The 18056-nt window shown below is 44.7% G+C and overlaps 1 pseudogene; it reads left to right on the plus strand.

Annotated features, from left to right (window-relative positions):
- The window catches only part of LOC141075029 (nuclear receptor subfamily 2 group C member 2-like), a 92372-nt pseudogene extending 74978 nt beyond the window's left edge, over nt 1-17394 (plus strand).
- The last annotated feature ends 662 nt before the right edge of the window (nt 17395-18056 follow it).

Below are 18056 nucleotides of genomic sequence, written 5' to 3' on the forward strand. Positions count from 1 at the left end.
AGGCAGCAGGAGACTTTGCCATCTACACAGCAGGGGAACAGCTGGCATTACTGAACCCCACTGACACAGGAGCTAGTGTGTTTTTCTCTGTGAAGACGGCACTTCTGAACACCAACTGGCGTTGTTGGAGCCCAGGATGAGGCATGGAGCAGGCTGAGACCTGATGGTGTTGGCATGTGGAGGCAGCAGGAGACTTTGCCGTCTACACAGCAGGGGAACAGCTGGCATTACTGAACCCCACTAACACAGGAGCGAGTGTTTATATCTGTGCGGACGGCACTTCCAGGCTACAACTGGCTGTGTTGTAGCCCAGGATGAAGCATGCAGCAGGCAGAGGACAACTTGCAGCTCATTTTATAGAGGTAGTAGACAGTAGACTACTACTGATTGTCACCGTGCTCCACTATGGCCTCCGGCTCCACTGTCTCTAGTATTTCCCCAGGCCAACAACCCCGCCAGTTACAGCTGTGAAGTGGCGTCTGCACAATCCACACTTGTTCCTGTGTAACTGTGGCTCAGTCCCGTCTGTTGATCCCCTGATGTGTGTCTGGCAAGCTCTCCTGCTCAGTCCTCATTCACACTACTAGTAATGTGAATGTGGACAGAGCAGGAGACCTTGTCGGACACACATCAGGGGATCAACTGACGGGACTGAGCCACAGTAACTCAGGAACAAGTGTGGATTGTGCAGACATAAACTTCTTGAATGAGCAAAGGAATAAATCCATATTAATTTGTGTACATATATTGCCTTAAAAACTTTTATTGATAGTTTGAATAAAAAACACCAATTCCCGTGTAGTCCACAAAGACAAAAAGCCCTAATCAAGGACTACAATAACCTATCTGGACACCTTCCTAGCCATGGAGGTTGGTACCCTAGAAGAAATCGATTGTTTGGCGCCCCCACTCGGACGTCGTCTGTCCCTATCTCCCCTAACTCACCCTGGATACAAAGGTGAGAAAACAATCAATGAAAGGAATGAGATGAAGGAAGGGGAAAAAAAAGGTCATATGTAGAATGAATATTAATGGGCAAGAAACATATTATATCATATTAGGAGTGACCCTAAAAAAGGTACTAATCTCAATAAGAGACCAACAATAAACCACATACAGCAATGTTATTGCACCCTAGATACAGGTGCTGATAAAGCAAAATATGGATATAAAAATCCAAAGATACATCACAATGCGGTTCCTAGACAATAGAAAAAGTCAAAACATGGCCCACATATATAATGCTCATATGAGATAACATATGGATATAATTTATCCCAAAAATGAAAAAAGCATGTATGGCCATGCAGTTACTTATCAGAGAGAGTAGAAAATCGCCTCGACGCGTTTCGCCGTTGTTGCAGTTCCTCAGGAGGCCTATAATTTTAGTACCATCGATGCTGGATATGTTTTATGATGCCCCAGATACCATGATGAAAAAGGCATAGGGGCGGTCTCAAAAGAAGGGGGTTATATAGCCCTCATAGTAAACAATCTATCAGCACGCCCAATCAGCATGTCTCTCACTAAGCAGTCACAGGAAGTAAAACCGCTCACTTGCCTCACCAATCAGACATCGCTTAAGAGTTAAGACGATCCCTCTGCGTTCCATCCATAGTCGGCGTGCGTGTGTCAGCCCAACTGCGCATGTGTGGAGATATCATATACCTCCTAAACAAAGCGCCAGCTTCAAACTGCGCAAACGCAGGGGCCGCATAGATCCATAGTCGGCGTGCGTGTAGGCCCAACTGCGCATGTGTGGAAATGTCATATTCCTCCTAAACAAAGCGCCAGCTTCAAACTGCGCAAGCGCAGGGGCCGTGAGATCAGAGATTCATCAGATCAACAGCGCATGTCCAAAATGAATGTCAGTGATATTACTCATAAAAATGAGGCCCACTTTGCATACCCAGAAATAATATATTACATAATTAAAGAAAAAGGAACTTCAAACCGCGCTAGGGCAAAACCCATTGAAGATATATCATTATACCCAAAGCGTTTATACAGAAAAAATATATAGAAAGAATCTATTTTTGAGTCCAGGGATTTTTTCTTTTTCTTTTTCAGAAAATCTGGATAAATATGCTAAGCCTCAAAAATTGATGTAACAAACAACAAAGAGGTAGAAGTAAGCAATGAAAAGATGTAAATACCAAAATTAAATACATAATAATAATATTCCTCATAATTGAACTAGTGTGCCAATAGTAACACACTACTTATAATAGACTAGCTAAGTCTTTTCAAAACTACCCAAACCATTGAAAAAGCAAAGGAAAGCCAAATAAATCAAAATCAATAATCATAAAAAGCAAGTATAGGATAGACATTCATTAAGGCCTTTTGGAGAGAGGGATTGGAGCCTATATATCCACTCAACTTCTCTTCTCTGTATAATTTTGTCCAAATCCCCCCCTCGGGGTTTTGGTCTAACTAGCTCTATCATGCTAAATGTGATCTCCCTAAGAGATCCACCATGAACCTCATTCATGTGTCGGGCGATGGGTGTATCTCTCTTATTCTTAATATCATTTAAATGTTCACCCACCCTAACTCTGAGCTCTCTAATTGTCTTCCCAACATAATCAAGCGGGCATGTGCATGTTGCTTTGTAAACCATCCCAGAAGATCTACAATTACCAAAATCTCTAATATAATAGACCTTAGCGTCCACTGAACTACAGAATGTTTTTGACTGGAACATAACTTCACATCTAGAACAATTACCACACCTAAAAAAAACCTGCGGTCTACGATCCAACCAAGTACCCTCCTTTTTTGGTCTCTGATAAAAACTATGGACCAAATGGTCCCCAAGAGATCTACCTCCTCTGTTGGTAATACTAGGCATGGGAGCAATAAAGTCTTTTAAATCAGGATCAGCTAAGAGAATACCCCAATGCTTTTTAAAAATTTGATATACTCTCTCAGCCTGACTGTCATAGGTACCTATCATCCTAGTTATATCCTTATCATCCCTTTTGTCCTTAGTTCCCAAAAGGGACGATCTGTCAACAGATAGAGCTTTCTTATGAGATCTCCTCAGAACATATTCTGGATAGCCTCTAGCTTTAAACCAACAATACAGATCGTCAGCTTGGTTCTTAAAAGTACCCAAATCTGAACAGTTTCTCCTAAGATGGAGAAACTGCCCTTTTGGTATACCTCTTTTTAGGGGAATGGGGTGATGGCTGGTCCACCTAAGTAGATTATTTGTAGATGTCGGTTTGCGATAAGTGCAAGTCTCAATATTCCCATTCTGCTTCTTCGTGATAGTTAAGTCAAGAAAGTTAGTACTCCTATACTGGCACTCAGACGTAAAGTGCAACCCAATTTCATTCTTATTTATACTTTTCATAAAGTGGTGGAACTCACTCTCAGTGCCAGACCAAAATACCAAGATATCGTCAATATATCTTGCCCATAGGGCTATATATGAGTTCCACCACATATCCTCATCCCCAAAAATGAGTGTTTCCTCCCACCAGCACAGGAATACATTAGCATACGTAGGGGCACAGGGGCTCCCCATCGCTGTACCCCTGAGCTGGTGGAAGTACTTCCCATCAAACAAAAAGTAATTATGAGTCAAAGTAAATAATAGAAGCTCCTCAACAAAGATATTGTGGTCCCCACATTCCACTGCTCTTGACTGAAGAAAGTGACCAATGGCTCTCATACCACATTTATGCGGAATGCTGCTATAAAGCGCTTCCACATCAATCGATGCCAAGATTGTCTTCTCGATTGATATGCCTTCCAGCAAATTGAGCAAATGCGATGTATCTCGTACAAAGGAGGGAAGCGATGTCGCAAATGGTCTTAAAACCTTATCTAGGTATATACCAACGTTCTGCGTTAAAGATTCTATGCCTGCCACAATAGGTCTACCTTTTAAGGGATTTAAACCTTTATGTATCTTGGGCAGTGCATAGAATGTAGGTATAACCGGCTTGTTGGGCAGCATAAACTTAAATTCATTCAAGGAAATGAGACCCATCACCTTAGCTTCAGTCAAAATCTCAGTCAAAACAGCTAGATATATTTTCGTAGGATCTCCACTCAGTACCTCATAGGTACCGTGATCATATAACAAAGAATGACACATGTCTAGGTAATTTTTGTGGTCCATTATAACCAAATTTCCACCCTTATCTGAGGATTTTATTATGATTTCCTTACTCCTTTCAAGTGCATAAAGGGAATCCCTTTCCCCCTGAGAAAGATTACCCACACCTTTATTGTAATCATTCTTAATTTTGCACAAATCCATTTCGACCATTTTCATAAAGATATCAACACTGGTAGTATTTATCATTGGTGGCATACGGGTACTCCTATTCCTCAAGTCAGTAAAGGGACCTTTACCACGTACTTGATTATTCTCCCTCAAAAGGGATGTTAATACTTGAAAGGTATCAAAATCCTCCTCTAGACTACCCAGTCTTTTACATTCATCTCTGTTGTGCTGTTGAAAAAAGAGCTTCCATTTCAAATTACGTCCAAATAGATTTAAATCCTTAACCCACCTAAAGCAATCAAAACAAGAGGTGGGCACAAAATTCAAACCTTTCTGCAACAAAAGATAATCATTTCCAGAAAGTTCACAAGATGACAGATTAATGATCTGAGCATGATTTATACTTGTCTTCTCCTCAAACAATTTCTTTTCTTCCACAAGAATCAATTGCATGAATCTGGTGTCTTTGTGGATTACACTGGAATTGGTAAGCTGACGATCTGTATTGTAGGTTTAAAGCGAGAGGCTATCCAGAATATGTTCTGAGGAGATCTTATAAGGAAGCTCTATCTGTTGACAGATCATCCCTTTTGGGAACTAAGGACAAAAGGGATGATAAGGATATAACTAGGATGATAGGTACCTATGACAGTCAGGCTGAGAGAGTATATCAAATTTTTAAAAAGCATTGGGGTATTCTCTTAGCTGATCCTGATTTAAAAGACTTTATTGCTCCCATGCCTAGTATTACCTACAGAAGAGGTAGATCTCTTGGGGACCATTTGGTCCATAGTTTTTATCAGAGACCAAAAAAAGAGGGTACTTGGTTGGATCGTAGACCGCAGGTTTTTTTTAGGTGTGGTAATTGTTCTAGATGTGAAGTTATGTTCCAGTCAAAAACATTCTGTAGTTCAGTGGACGCTAAGGTCTATTATATTAGAGATTTTGGTAATTGTAGATCTTCTGGGATGGTTTACAAAGCAACATGCACATGCCCGCTTGATTATGTTGGGAAGACAATTAGAGAGCTCAGAGTTAGGGTGGGTGAACATTTAAATGATATTAAGAATAAGAGAGATACACCCATCGCCCGACACATGAATGAGGTTCATGGTGGATCTCTTAGGGAGATCACATTTAGCATGATAGAGCTAGTTAGACCAAAACCCCGAGGGGGGGATTTGGACAAAATTATACAGAGAAGAGAAGTTGAGTGGATATATAGGCTCCAATCCCTCTCTCCAAAAGGCCTTAATGAATGTCTATCCTATACTTGCTTTTTATGATTATTGATTTTGATTTATTTGGCTTTCCTTTGCTTTTTCAATGGTTTGGGTAGTTTTGAAAAGACTTAGCTAGTCTATTATAAGTAGTGTGTTACTATTGGCACACTAGCTCAATTATGAGGAATATTATTATTATGTATTTAATTTTGGTATTTACATCTTTTCATTGCTTACTTCTACCTCTTTGCTGTTTGTTACATCAATTTTTGAGGCTTAGCATAGTTATCCAGATTTTCTGAAAAAGAAAAAGAAAAAATCCCTGGACTCAAAAATAAATTCTTTCTATATATTTTTTCTGTATAAACGCTTTGGGTATAATGATATATCTTCAATGAGTTTTGCCCTAGCGCGGTTTGAAGTTCCTTTTTCTTTAATTATGTAATATATTATTTCTGGGTATGCATAGTGGGCCTCATTTTTATGAGTAATATCACTGACATTCATTTTGGACATGCGCTGTTGATCTGATGAATCTCTGATCTCACGGCCCCTGCGCTTGCGCAGTTTGAAGCTGGCGCTTTGTTTAGGAGGAATATGACATTTCCACACATGCGCAGTTGGGCCTACATGCACGCCGACTATGGATCTATGCGGCCCCTGCGTTTGCGCAGTTTGAAGCTGGCGCTTTGCTTAGGAGGTATATGATATCTCCACACATGCGCAGTTGGGCTGACACGCACGCCGACTATGGATGGAACGCAGAGGGATCGTCGTTACCTCTTAAGCGATGTCTGATTGGTGAGGCAAGTGAGCGGTTTTACTTCCTGTGACTGCTTAGTGTGAGACATGCTGATTGGGCGTGCTGATAGATTGTTTACTATGAGGGCTATATAACCCCCTTCTTTTGAGACCGCCCCTATGCCTTTTTCATCATGGTATCTGGGGCATCATAAAACATATCCAGCATCGATGGTACTAAAGTTATAGGCCTCCTGAGGAAGCGCAACAACGGGGAAATGCGTCGAGGCGATTTTCTACTCTCTCTGATAAGTAACTGCATGGCCATACATGCTTTTTTCATTTTTGGGATAAATTATATCCATATGTTATCTCATATGAGCATTATATATGTGGGCCATGTTTTGACTTTTTCTATTGTCTAGGAACCGCATTGTGATGTATCTTTGGATTTTTATATCCATATTTTGCTTTATCAGCACCTGTATCTAGGGTGCAATAACATTGCTGTATGTGGTTTATTGTTGGTCTCTTATTGAGATTAGTACCTTTTTTAGGGTCACTCCTAATATGATATAATATGTTTCTTGCCCATTAATATTCATTCTACATATGACCTTTTTTTTCCCCTTCCTTCATCTCATTCCTTTCATTGAATGTTTTCTCACCTTTGTATCCAGGGTGAGTTAGGGGAGATAGGGACAGACGACGTCCGAGTGGGGGCACCAAACAATCGATTTCTTCTAGGGTGCCAACCTCCACGGCTAGGAAGGTGTCCAGATAGGTTATTGTAGTCCTTGATTAGGGCTTTTTGTCTTTGTGGATTACACGGGAATTGGTGTTTTTTATTCAAACTATCAATAAAAGTTTTTAAGGGAATATATGTACACAAATTAATATGGATTGTGCAGACGCCACTTCACAGCTGTAACTGGCATAGTTGTTGGCCAGGGGAAATACTAGAGACAGTGGAGCCAGAGGCCTAAGTTGACCAAAGTTACAAATCTGAAGTAGTTTGCATGTGGAGGCAGCAGGAGACTTTGCCGTCTACACAGCAGGGGAACAGCTGGCATTACTGAACCCCACTAACACAGGAGCTAGTGTGTTTTTCTCTGTGAAGATGGCACTTCTGAACACCAACTGACGTTGTTGGAGCCCAGGATGAGGCATTGAGCAGGCTGAGGCCAACTTGCAGCACGTTTTATAGAGGTAGTAGACTACAACAGATTGTAACCGTGCTCCACTATGGCCTCCGGCTCCACCGTCTCTAGTATTTCCCCTGGCCTCCAACCCTGCCAGTGACAGCTCTGAAGTGGCATCAGCACAATCCACACTTGTTCCTGTGTTACTTGGGCTCAGTCCCGTCAGTTGATCCCCTGATGTGTGTCCGGCAAGGTCTCCTGCTCTGTCCTCATTCACACTACTAGTAATGGGAATGTGGACAGAGCAGGAGACCTTGCCAGACACGCATCAGGGGATCAACTGACGTGACTGAGGCCAAGTAACACTGGAACAAGTGTGGATTATGCAGACGCCACTTAAGAGCTGTCACTGGTTGGAGGCCAGGGGAAATACTAGAGACAGTGGAGCCAGAGGCCTAAGTGGAGCAGGGTTAAAAATCAGTAGTAGTTTGAATGTGGATGGAGCAGGAGACTTTGCCGTCCACACAGCAGGGGAGCAGCTGGCGTTACTGAACCCCACTAACACAGGAGCTAGTGTTTTTCTCTGTGCAGACGACACATCTGAGCAACAACTGGCTGTGTTGAAGCCCAGGGATTATAGTTCAGGTGGTAGAAACATGAACACAACAGGAGACCCGGATACAGTTGCCAACCAATTATTAAGTCGGGAAGAGGACTGGCAAATTCTGGGGAGATCCAGGCCTTGTTCATTTTCAGAAAAGTAAGCCGGTCGACGTTATCGGAAGAAAGTCGCGTGCGACGGTCTGTTAGTACACCACCTGCGGCACTAAAGACGCGTTCCGATAATACACTGGCAGCAGGGCAAGCCAGCACCTCCAATGCATACTGGCTAAGCTCTGGCCATGTATCCAGCTTAGAGACCCAAAACTTGAAGGGGGAAGAGCCATCTGGGAGTACACTCACAGGGCAAGACATGTAGTCTGTCACCATCTGACGGAAACGTTGCCTCCTGCTGACTGGAGCCGTCAGTGATGGTGTAGACAATTGTGGCGGACACACAAAACTTTGCCACATTTGGGCCATAGTGGTCTTGCCTTGTGCTGAGGCGCTGCCTCTGCTCCCTGTTTGTGCCGAGTTTCCTCCACTGGGTCGATGCATAGAGGTGCTTTGTAAAGCACTAGCACCACTGCTGTCGGGTGGAATGGAAAACATGATGGCCTGCACCAGTGTGTCTTGGTACTCCCGCAGTTTACACTCCCGGTTCAACGTTGGTATGAGGGTTTGCAAGTTGTCCCGGTAGCGAGGATCTAGGAGGGTGTACACCCAATAATCAGCCATGTAGAGAATGTGGGCGATGCGGCGGTCGTTTCTCAGGCACTGCAGCATGAAGTCAACCATGTGCTGCAGACTCCCAACTGCCAAAGAACCGCTGTCCCCTGCTTGAGGCGTGATCTCTGCCTGCTCTGCATCACCCCACCCTCGCTGTACATACTGACTAGAGCTTTGTGTACCTCCCTCCTGTGGAGAGATGTCTTCCTCCTCCATCGACTCCTCCTCATCCTCCTCACAAAGTGTCCCCTGCCTAGGCCTTTGTGAGGAAGCACGTAGCGCAGACTGTCCAGAAGCAGATGGCATTTGGGACTCCTCATCCTCCACCTCATCCCTTAGTGCTTGCAGTGTTTTTTGAAGCATGCAGATAAGGGGGACAGTCATGCTGACTAGTGCATCATCTGCACTCGCCATCCGCGTGGAATCATCGAAGGCATGCAAAAAGAAGCAGATGTCCTTCATAGAGGCCCACTCAGTGGTGCTGAAGTGTGACCGGCGCACATTGCGACTTGTTTGCGCCTGATGCAGCTGGTACTCCATGACTGCTGCCTGCTGCTCACACAACCGCTCCAACATATGTAACGTTGAATTCCACCTGGTGGGTAGGTCACATATGATGCGATGTTCCGGAAGGCGTAATCGGCGCTGCAGAGCAGCAAGGCGCTATCTTGCCGTGCTGGAACGCCGCAAGTGAGCGCACTCTATGCGGACCTTGTACAGCAGTGCATCACGATCCGGATAGTCCCTCAGAAAGCTCTGCATGACCAAGTTGAGCACATGTGCCAGACATGGGATGTGAGTGATGTTGCCAAGGCCAAGAGCTGCCACCAGATTTCGGCCATTGTCACACACTACCAAGTCCGGCTGGAGATGCGCTGGCAGAAACCACACGTCGCTCTCCTGCTTGATGGCATTCCAGAGCTCCTGCGCTGTGTGGCTTCAATTCCCCAATGAAATTAATTTCAGTACGGCCTGTTGACGTTTGGCCACGGCTGTGCTCATATTTGTCGTAACAGGCTCCTGCTGCGCTGTTTCAGAGGAACTGGAGTAGGAGAAGGAGTCAATGTGTACAGACTGGATTCCTGCAATCCGTGGAGTTGGCAGAACACGTAGAGCGCCACTCTCCAGATCTGTACCCGGCTCCACAACATTGGCCCAATGGGCAGTGAGGGAAAGGTATCATCCCTGTCCATGGTTACTGGTCCACGCATCGGTGGTCAGGTGGACCTTGCTACTGACGGCATTTAGTAGCGCATGTTTTATGTTTGCCTCCACATGTTTCTGCAGGGCAGGGACGGCTCGCCTGCTGAAATAAAAGCGGCTGGGCACAGTGTATTGTGGGACTGCCAATGCCATGAAGTCTCGGAAGGTGTCAGTCTCCACCAGCCTGAATGACAGCATTTCAAGGGCCAGTAGTTTGGCAATGCCAGCATTCAGAGCCTGTGCTCGGGGATGGTTTGCCGAGTATGGCCGCCTTTTCTCCCATACCTGTGCTACCGATGGCTGCCGAGTGGCCTGGGAGTGTGAGGATGACTTGGAACGTGGTGCTGTGGGTGGAATGTCACAGGGTCTCCGGACAACAGTGCCAGAGGTTCTTCCTTGGCGTTCCTGTGAGGAAGCTGAACCAGCTGTGTGTGAGCTGGAGGAAGAGGCCCCAACACGAGCTGAAGAGGTGGTAGGTGGTGCTGTACGTTGGCCTACGTCTTCAGTGTGTCTGTGTAACTCCACCTCGTGCTTGGTCCGCACATGTTTCCACATATTAGGTTGCTGACATTTTTCCCTCTTTTGACTCTCTGATGACACAGCTTGCATTTGACAAAGCAAATGTCATCTGCAACTGTGTCAAAAAAGGACCACACACTGCAAGTCTTGGGAGCGCCCTTTTTGCCTTTTGACAGTGGAATGCTCCTAACGGGTGCCGAAGTGGAGGCTACAGGCAAACAAGTCTGCCACCTCCCTCTCCCTCCGGTTTTGGCCGTTTGGGGAATCTCTTCCTCAGAGCTGCTTCCACCACCTTCCTGTTCCTCACGCCATGATGGGTCAAGGACCTCATCATCTACACTCCCCTCTTCAAACACCTGCTTCTCCTGGGTTGTCTCGCCAGCACCGTACGCACCAGAAAGTGGTAACTGAGTCTCGTCATCATCTGATGCGTACTGAGGTGTGTTGACCATAGGCGCTGGCCCACCCGCCTCTTCAGATTCAGAGGGACAAAGAAGTTGCGCATCACTGCATACTCCCTCTTCTTCACATTCTGGAATGCTGCTTGGCTGGCCCCCTCTTTCCAAACCAACAGATTCCGAGAACAGAAGTAGAGACTGTGATGGCTCCTGTCCAGGGGTCTCTGACTGCCTGGGCACTTTGGCAGGTGGTGAAGAGACAGATGGTTGCTCTTCGGTGCTCTGGCCCTGAGAGGATGTGGAAGTAATTGAAGTCGATGCGTTAGCTGCCATCCATCCGACAACTGCTTCAATTTGTTCCTCCCGCAGCAGTGGGGTACAGTGAGGTCCTACAAAGCTGCGCATAAAGGACTGTTGCCTGCTAAAACTGGGGGATGCTGACTCACTGGTGCCAACAGCAGGCACAGAATCCCCACGTCCTCTCCCTGCAGAATCCCCACGTCCTCTCCCTGCTGAAACTCCACGCCCACGGCCACGTGCCTTACTCCCTGCCTTCTTCATCTTGCTAGACTGAGAAAGATAGGCAGAAAAGTACAAAGGGGGGCCTTAGTGTGCTTATTCCTGAACAGCTGGTTACAGGTATAAGAAACACTAATTTTATGAAGTGTGTGTGTGGACTACACTTTAATAGGAGATAATGTGGCCTGAACAACTTTCAAATGTAGTGTTTGGTGAACTTTGTTGTTTTTTTTGGGGGGAAAAAAACTAAAAGGATGTGACCAAAGATTTGAAAGTCAGAGTATCACCAACTTTCTGGAGCTATCACAATGCAGGCAGGTAACCTACAATGCAAAAGATGAGGCTCCAAAAAAATTGGGTAATACTAATCTGGCTGCAGCTGAAGGGCACAAGCCAGAAAAAAGGCTCCTCTATCTACTCCTATATAGTGTTTGCAACCAACCAATGTAGATGGATATGGATGGATGCACACTAATAGGAGAAGAAAAAATGAGCTACAGTGGTGGTTTATGTAGCCTGGGTAAAGCACAATATTGTTTTGAGAATCGCTATTTCTAACTGTCCCTCACAGTCTTCAACAGCAGCCTGTCCCTAACTGAATTCACAGCAGAGTGACCAGAAATGGCGGCGGCAGTGGCTTTTATAGTGCATCATGACATCATTTCAGCAGCCAATCACAGCCATGCCAATAGTTAACATGCCTACATGCCTAACAGGATGTGCCCACACTTCTGAGGAATCCCATTGGCTGAATCAAAGCGAGCGGGCTGATAGCATTATGGGACCTTCCAATTCCGGTATCCGATATGAAAAAAGTATCGGAAGTCAGTATCGGAATTCCGATACAGCTAATATCGGCTGATACCCGATACTTGCGGTATCGGAAAGCTCAACACTATTTGAGAGTACTCAGTGGTTAATACCTTTTAATGGCTAACTGAAAACATGGTAACAAATTGTAAGCTTTCGAAAGGCATAGAATAATACATGATAGTTGTGCTTCGTGTCACTTGTCTTATCTGTTGCATTCCTCTCCATAATGATAGTTCTGCTTCACGTCACCTGTCTTACGAATCTATTGCATTAATTCTGTGCTGTGTTGTGTATAAATACAGTATATGATTCTTCAGATTTTGTATTAGTCAATGCCTGATGACGAGACCTGAGTAGTCTTGAAAGCTTGCAAAGTGTTACCATCTTTTCAGTTAGCCATTAAAAGGTATCAACCACTGATGACTCTCAAATCTAAATATTTTACTTCAGAAAAACATTTCCAATATCCTGAACATAGATGTCTTTAACCCTTTTCTGCCATCTGATGTACTATACCTTCCATGTGACCCGGCACAATTTGACCATGGACGGTATAGTACGTCATAGCGATCGGCCGCAAACATCGCGGCAGGGTGTCAGCTGATTCTCACAGCTGACACCTGGCACTAAGTGCCAGGAGTGGTTACAAACCACTCCCGGCACTTTAACCCCCGAAATGCTACGATCAAACATGATCGAAGCATTCTGGGAGCAGGCAGAGGGCTGACAGCCCCTCTGCCTTTGGATCGGAGACCCCGCACGTCCTTATGGCTGCCATGGTAACCTGATGTCGTCATGACAACATCTGGATTACCAGAGCTAAGAAACTTCTTGTCTTGCTCAGTGATGATCAGGAAGTCTCTCAGGTCAGTGTGCTGTAAGTGCAGCGCTGATATGTTCTATAGCATGCAGTTGCTGCTTCATCTGCATGTTATAGAAGCAATCAACCTGCAAAAAATTATTGTCCCATACTGGGCCAAAGTGAAAAAAATAGAATAAAGTAAAAAAAAAAAAAAAAAAAAAAAAATTTTTAAACATATTAGAAAAAAATAAAAAATAATAAAAAAATCAATATTTATTCTATTACTAAATAAATATTTGAATGACAAAAAACATCTAAACAATTAAAGTACACATACATGGTATCGCCACATCCGTAATGACTCAACCTATAAAACTGTCCCACTAGTTCACCCCTTTAGTGAACACCATAAAAAAGGCTAAAAACAATGCTTTATCATCATAACGCCGAACAAAACGTGGAATAACACGTGATCAAAAAGACAGATATAAATAAACATGATAGCGCTGAAAATGTCATCTTGTCCCGCAAAAAACAAAAAAAGCTCTCAGAATAAAGCGATGCAAAAATAATTCTTTTTTATATAAAATAGTTTTTATTGTATAAAAGCGCCAAAACATTAAAAAATGATATAAATGGGAAATTGCTGTAATCGTACTAACCCGAAGAATAAATCTGCTTAAACAATTTTACCACACGTGGAATGGTATAAATGCCCCCCCCCAAAAAAAAAGAAGTTCATGAATTGCTGGTTTTTGTTCACTCTTCCTCCCAAAAATCAGAATAAAAAGCAATCAAAAAAAGTCATGTGCCTGAAAATGGTACCAATAAAAACGTCAACTTATCCCGCAAAAAACAAAACCTGACATGACTCTATGGGCCAAAATATAGAAAAATTATAGCTTTCAAGATATGGTGATGCAAAAACAATTTTTTGCAATAAAAAGCGTCTTTTAGTTTGTGACAGCAGCCAAACATAAAAACCTGCTATAAGGCCTCTTTCACACGTCCTGATATTTCCGGTAGAGAGGATATCGTTGTCTGTGTGTGTAATACTTGCGGCACATGTGTTGGCATGCGTGTGTTGAATCAGTACTACAAGGACGGGTGCCAGGGAAGAAGCGTTACAGTAAGCGCTGTTCACCTGACCCGGGTGCTGAACACAGCTCTCATCATTCTCCCCTGCTCTTCCGGCAATTGGCACAAGCAGGGGAGAATGATGAGAGCCGTGTTCGGCACCTGGGTCAGGGGAACAGCGCTTACTGTAACGATTCTTCTTCGGCGCTGATGCGTGTCACATGGATGACATCCATGTGTGTTATGCACATTGCATGTGTGTGGGATGCTTTGTGGCCAGTGCTGACATTAAAAAACAGACATGTCAGCATGTTTTGCCCATGGACACATAATCCGTGGAAACACACTGACATGTGCACAGACCCATTCATTTGAATAGGCAAAGAGCGCTCTATTTCTCCTGAGTCTCTCCACATGGCTGCCCAATGGTATAAAATTCTGTGACACACCCATGGTGTCAATATGATCACTACACCCCTAGATGAATTCATTGAGAGGTGTAGTTCGTAAAATGGGGTCACTTATGGGGGGTTCTGCTGTTTTGGCACCTCATGGGCTCTCCCAGTGGATCATAGCACCTGCAAACCATAACAGTAAAACCTGGCGCTCCTTCCCTTCTGAGCTCTGCCATGCGCCCAGACAGTGGTTTACCCCCACATATGGGGTATCAGCATACTCAGGACAAATTGCACAACAACACCTTTAGGGGTGCAGTTTTTAGAATGGTGTCACTTTTGGGGAATTTCAATCATATAGACCCCTCAAAGTGACTTCAGATCTGATGTGGTCCGTAAAAAAATGGTGTTGTAAAAATGAGAAATTGCTGTTTAAATTTTAACCCTTATAACGTCCTAACAAAAAAAAAATTTGATTCCAAAATTGTGCTGATGTAAAGTAAACATGTGGTAAATGTTACTTATTAAGTATTTTATTATTTTATTTAGTATTAAGGGACATATCTCTGTGATGTAAGGACATGAAAATTCAAAGTTGTAAAATTGTGACATTTTCTAAATTTTCGCCAAATTTCCGTATTTTTTCACAAATAAGCACAAGTAATATCAAAGAAATTTTACCACTATCATAAAGTACAATATGTCACGAGAAAACTTTGTCAGAATCACCGGGATCCATGGAAGCGTTCCAGAGTTATTACCTTATAAAGGGACAGTGGTCAGAAGTGTAAAAATTGGCTTGGTCTTGCAAACCACCCTTGGGGGTAGAGGGGCACATCCAGATTGTGACAGATCAGCAGACCGGGCAGAAGATCAAGATTGTGATGTCCGTCGACTCCTCGGTGTCTCCCAAGCAGCAGTTTATCTTCGCCAGCCCGGATGGATCTGGGACAGGAAAGGTGATCCTGGCAACACCCGACTCTGCCAATGCCAAGCAGCTCATCTTCACCACATTGTGCCCGGGAGGATCCATATAGTGACAGATGCCGCCTCGGTGGAGCAACTGCTGGGGCAAGACGGAGGTGCAGCAGCCGCAGATCGTAGAGTACTGCGTGGTCTGTGGAGACAAAGCATCAGGCTGGCATTATGGTGCCATTAGCTGTGAAGGATGTAAGGGCTTCTTTAAGAGAAGCGTCAGGAAGAACCTGACATACAGCTGTCGCAGCAGCCAGGACTGCGTCATCAACAAGCACCACTTGAACCGCTGCCAGTTCTGCCAGCTAAAAAATTGCTTAGAAATGGGCATGAAGATGGAATCCGTGCAGAGTGAGAGGAAACCCTTTGACATCCAGCGGGAAAAACCCTCAAACTGTGCAGCCTCCACAGAGAAGATCTACATCCGGAAAGACCTGCGGAGCCAGCACATAGCGACACCCACATTTGTGACTGACAAAGAAGGAGGGAGACAAGCCGGACTCTTAGACCCGGGGATGTTGGTGAATATCCAGCAGCCGCTGATACGTGAAGACGGCACCGTGGTCCTGTCTGCAGATGCCAAGACAGAGACGAGTCAGAGCGGGCTGGGCACCCTGGCAAACGTGGTAACGTCCCTCGCCAACCTGACCGAGTCATTGAATAACGGGGACACATCGGCCGTCCAACAAGAGGACCAATTCTCCAGCGAGATCACCCGGGCGTTTGACACCTTAGCGAAAGCACTTAACACGCCGGACGCTGGACAGAACGTGTCGGACGGCTTTGACACGACGGCCGGCGGGAACATTCACGTCATTAGTCGGGATCAGGCTACACCCATTCTGGAGGTGGAAGGACCGCTGCTCTCAGACACACGTCACTTTTAAGCTCACAATGCCCATCCCGATGCCAGAATATCTGAATGTACACTATATATGCGAGTCCGCATCTCGCCTGCTTTTTCTTTCCATGCACTGGGCTCGCTCTATACCTGCCTTCCAGGCCTTGGGGCAGGATTGTAACACAAGCCTTGTCCGCGCCTGCTGGAACGAACTGTTCACCTTGGGTCTGGCGCAGTGCTCGCAGGTGATGAGCCTCTCCACCATTCTGGCCGCCATAGTCAACCATCTGCAAAACAGCATCCAGGAAGATAAACTCTCCGGGGAGCACATTAAGCAGGTGATGGAGCACATATGGAAGCTGCAGGAGTTCTGTGACAGTATGGCCAAACTGGATATCGACGGCTACGAATACGCCTATCTGAAGGCCATGGTCCTCTTCAGCCCAGATCACCCCGGTCTCTCCAGTACCGAGCAGATAGAGAAGTTCCAGGAAAAGGCACAAATGGAGCTTCAAGGTTATGTACAGAAAGCGTATCCAGAGGACACGTACAGACTGGCTCGTATCCTGGTGCAGCTCCCGGCTCTCAGACTCATGAGCTCCAGCATAACAGAAGAACTCTTTTTTACCGGCCTTATCGGCAATGTTCCTATTGACAGCATCATCCCTTACATCCTGAAGATAGAGACGCCAGAATACAACGGGCAGATCACGGGGACCAGCGTATAGCCGGAACTAGCACTTGCACACGGATCAAGCACTTTTCATCGTACCCTTTTCAGGGTGTGAGAAAGCGCACTAACATTTTGGGGAACACATAGACCCTCATTCAGGAGTAGATGCTCCCTCCTTTATTTCCTCAACCAGTGAACATTTCAGTAGCTGTAACCCCTTATTTCCATTACCGGACAGTGACGCTGTTATGCAGCCATAACCCGATGATCAGGTAGGAGTGTATATCTGTTACAGGTCAATGTTTTCTAGCTGTGTACCCCCATGTATCTGAATTCCAGGTACCCCCGCTTTTTTTATGTAATGCTACATACTATTCCACATGGAGGCCAGGATTCCCGAAACGCATCACAGAAAGTATTTATGTTGTCGTGCACAGACGGACGGCGGAGGGGATATTTTATAATGAGGCGACTTCTCCCAGATTTCCCTTTTCGGTCAGAATTTTCCTCCTAATTTTCCAATTTTATCCAAATAAAACTTAATTGGTGCTTAAAAAAAGAAAAGTTAAAACATAGACTTTTCTAAAGGAAAAAGCCAGTCAAAATGAATTTTTGATATGTCAGAGATTACATTAATACTGTCTGTGATCTGGGTCCACTACTCTAATTGCAGCATTTTAATTACTTAGGAGCCACAGACCACAACGCGGCTAGTCTGGGGATTCAACATAACAATAATAATATTTTTTATTTATATAGCACCTACATATTCCACAGCACTGTACATTTTAGAGTCATACAGACACACAGGGCTATTAAGTGTATTGAGAGCGTGTGAACAGAGGCTATGGGGGTCATGATTTTGAAGAACATTTTGTATGGGGATAGTTAGATAAGCGAGTTGAGGCGATAGGCCAGTCTAAAGAAACACCATTCTGTGGGTTTTGGGAATTAATCAAATTGTCCTGGGTAGTGCATTCCAAAGAATTGGCCCATCACCCAAGCTGTCTTGAGATGGTAATGGGAGGCTCGGATTATTGAGGATTTTAGTATTAGATCATTATCAGAAAGGAGGGCATGGATACAGTGGTAAACTGAGACATGGGAGGAGATGTAGGGTGGTGCTGAACCATGGAGCGCTTTGTGTGTGAGATTGATAAGTT

This window comes from Dendrobates tinctorius, unplaced genomic scaffold, assembly GCF_039654945.1.
Source record: "Dendrobates tinctorius isolate UK_male_01 unplaced genomic scaffold, ASM3965494v1 ptg000015l, whole genome shotgun sequence".
Lineage (NCBI taxonomy): Eukaryota > Metazoa > Chordata > Amphibia > Anura > Dendrobatidae > Dendrobates > Dendrobates tinctorius.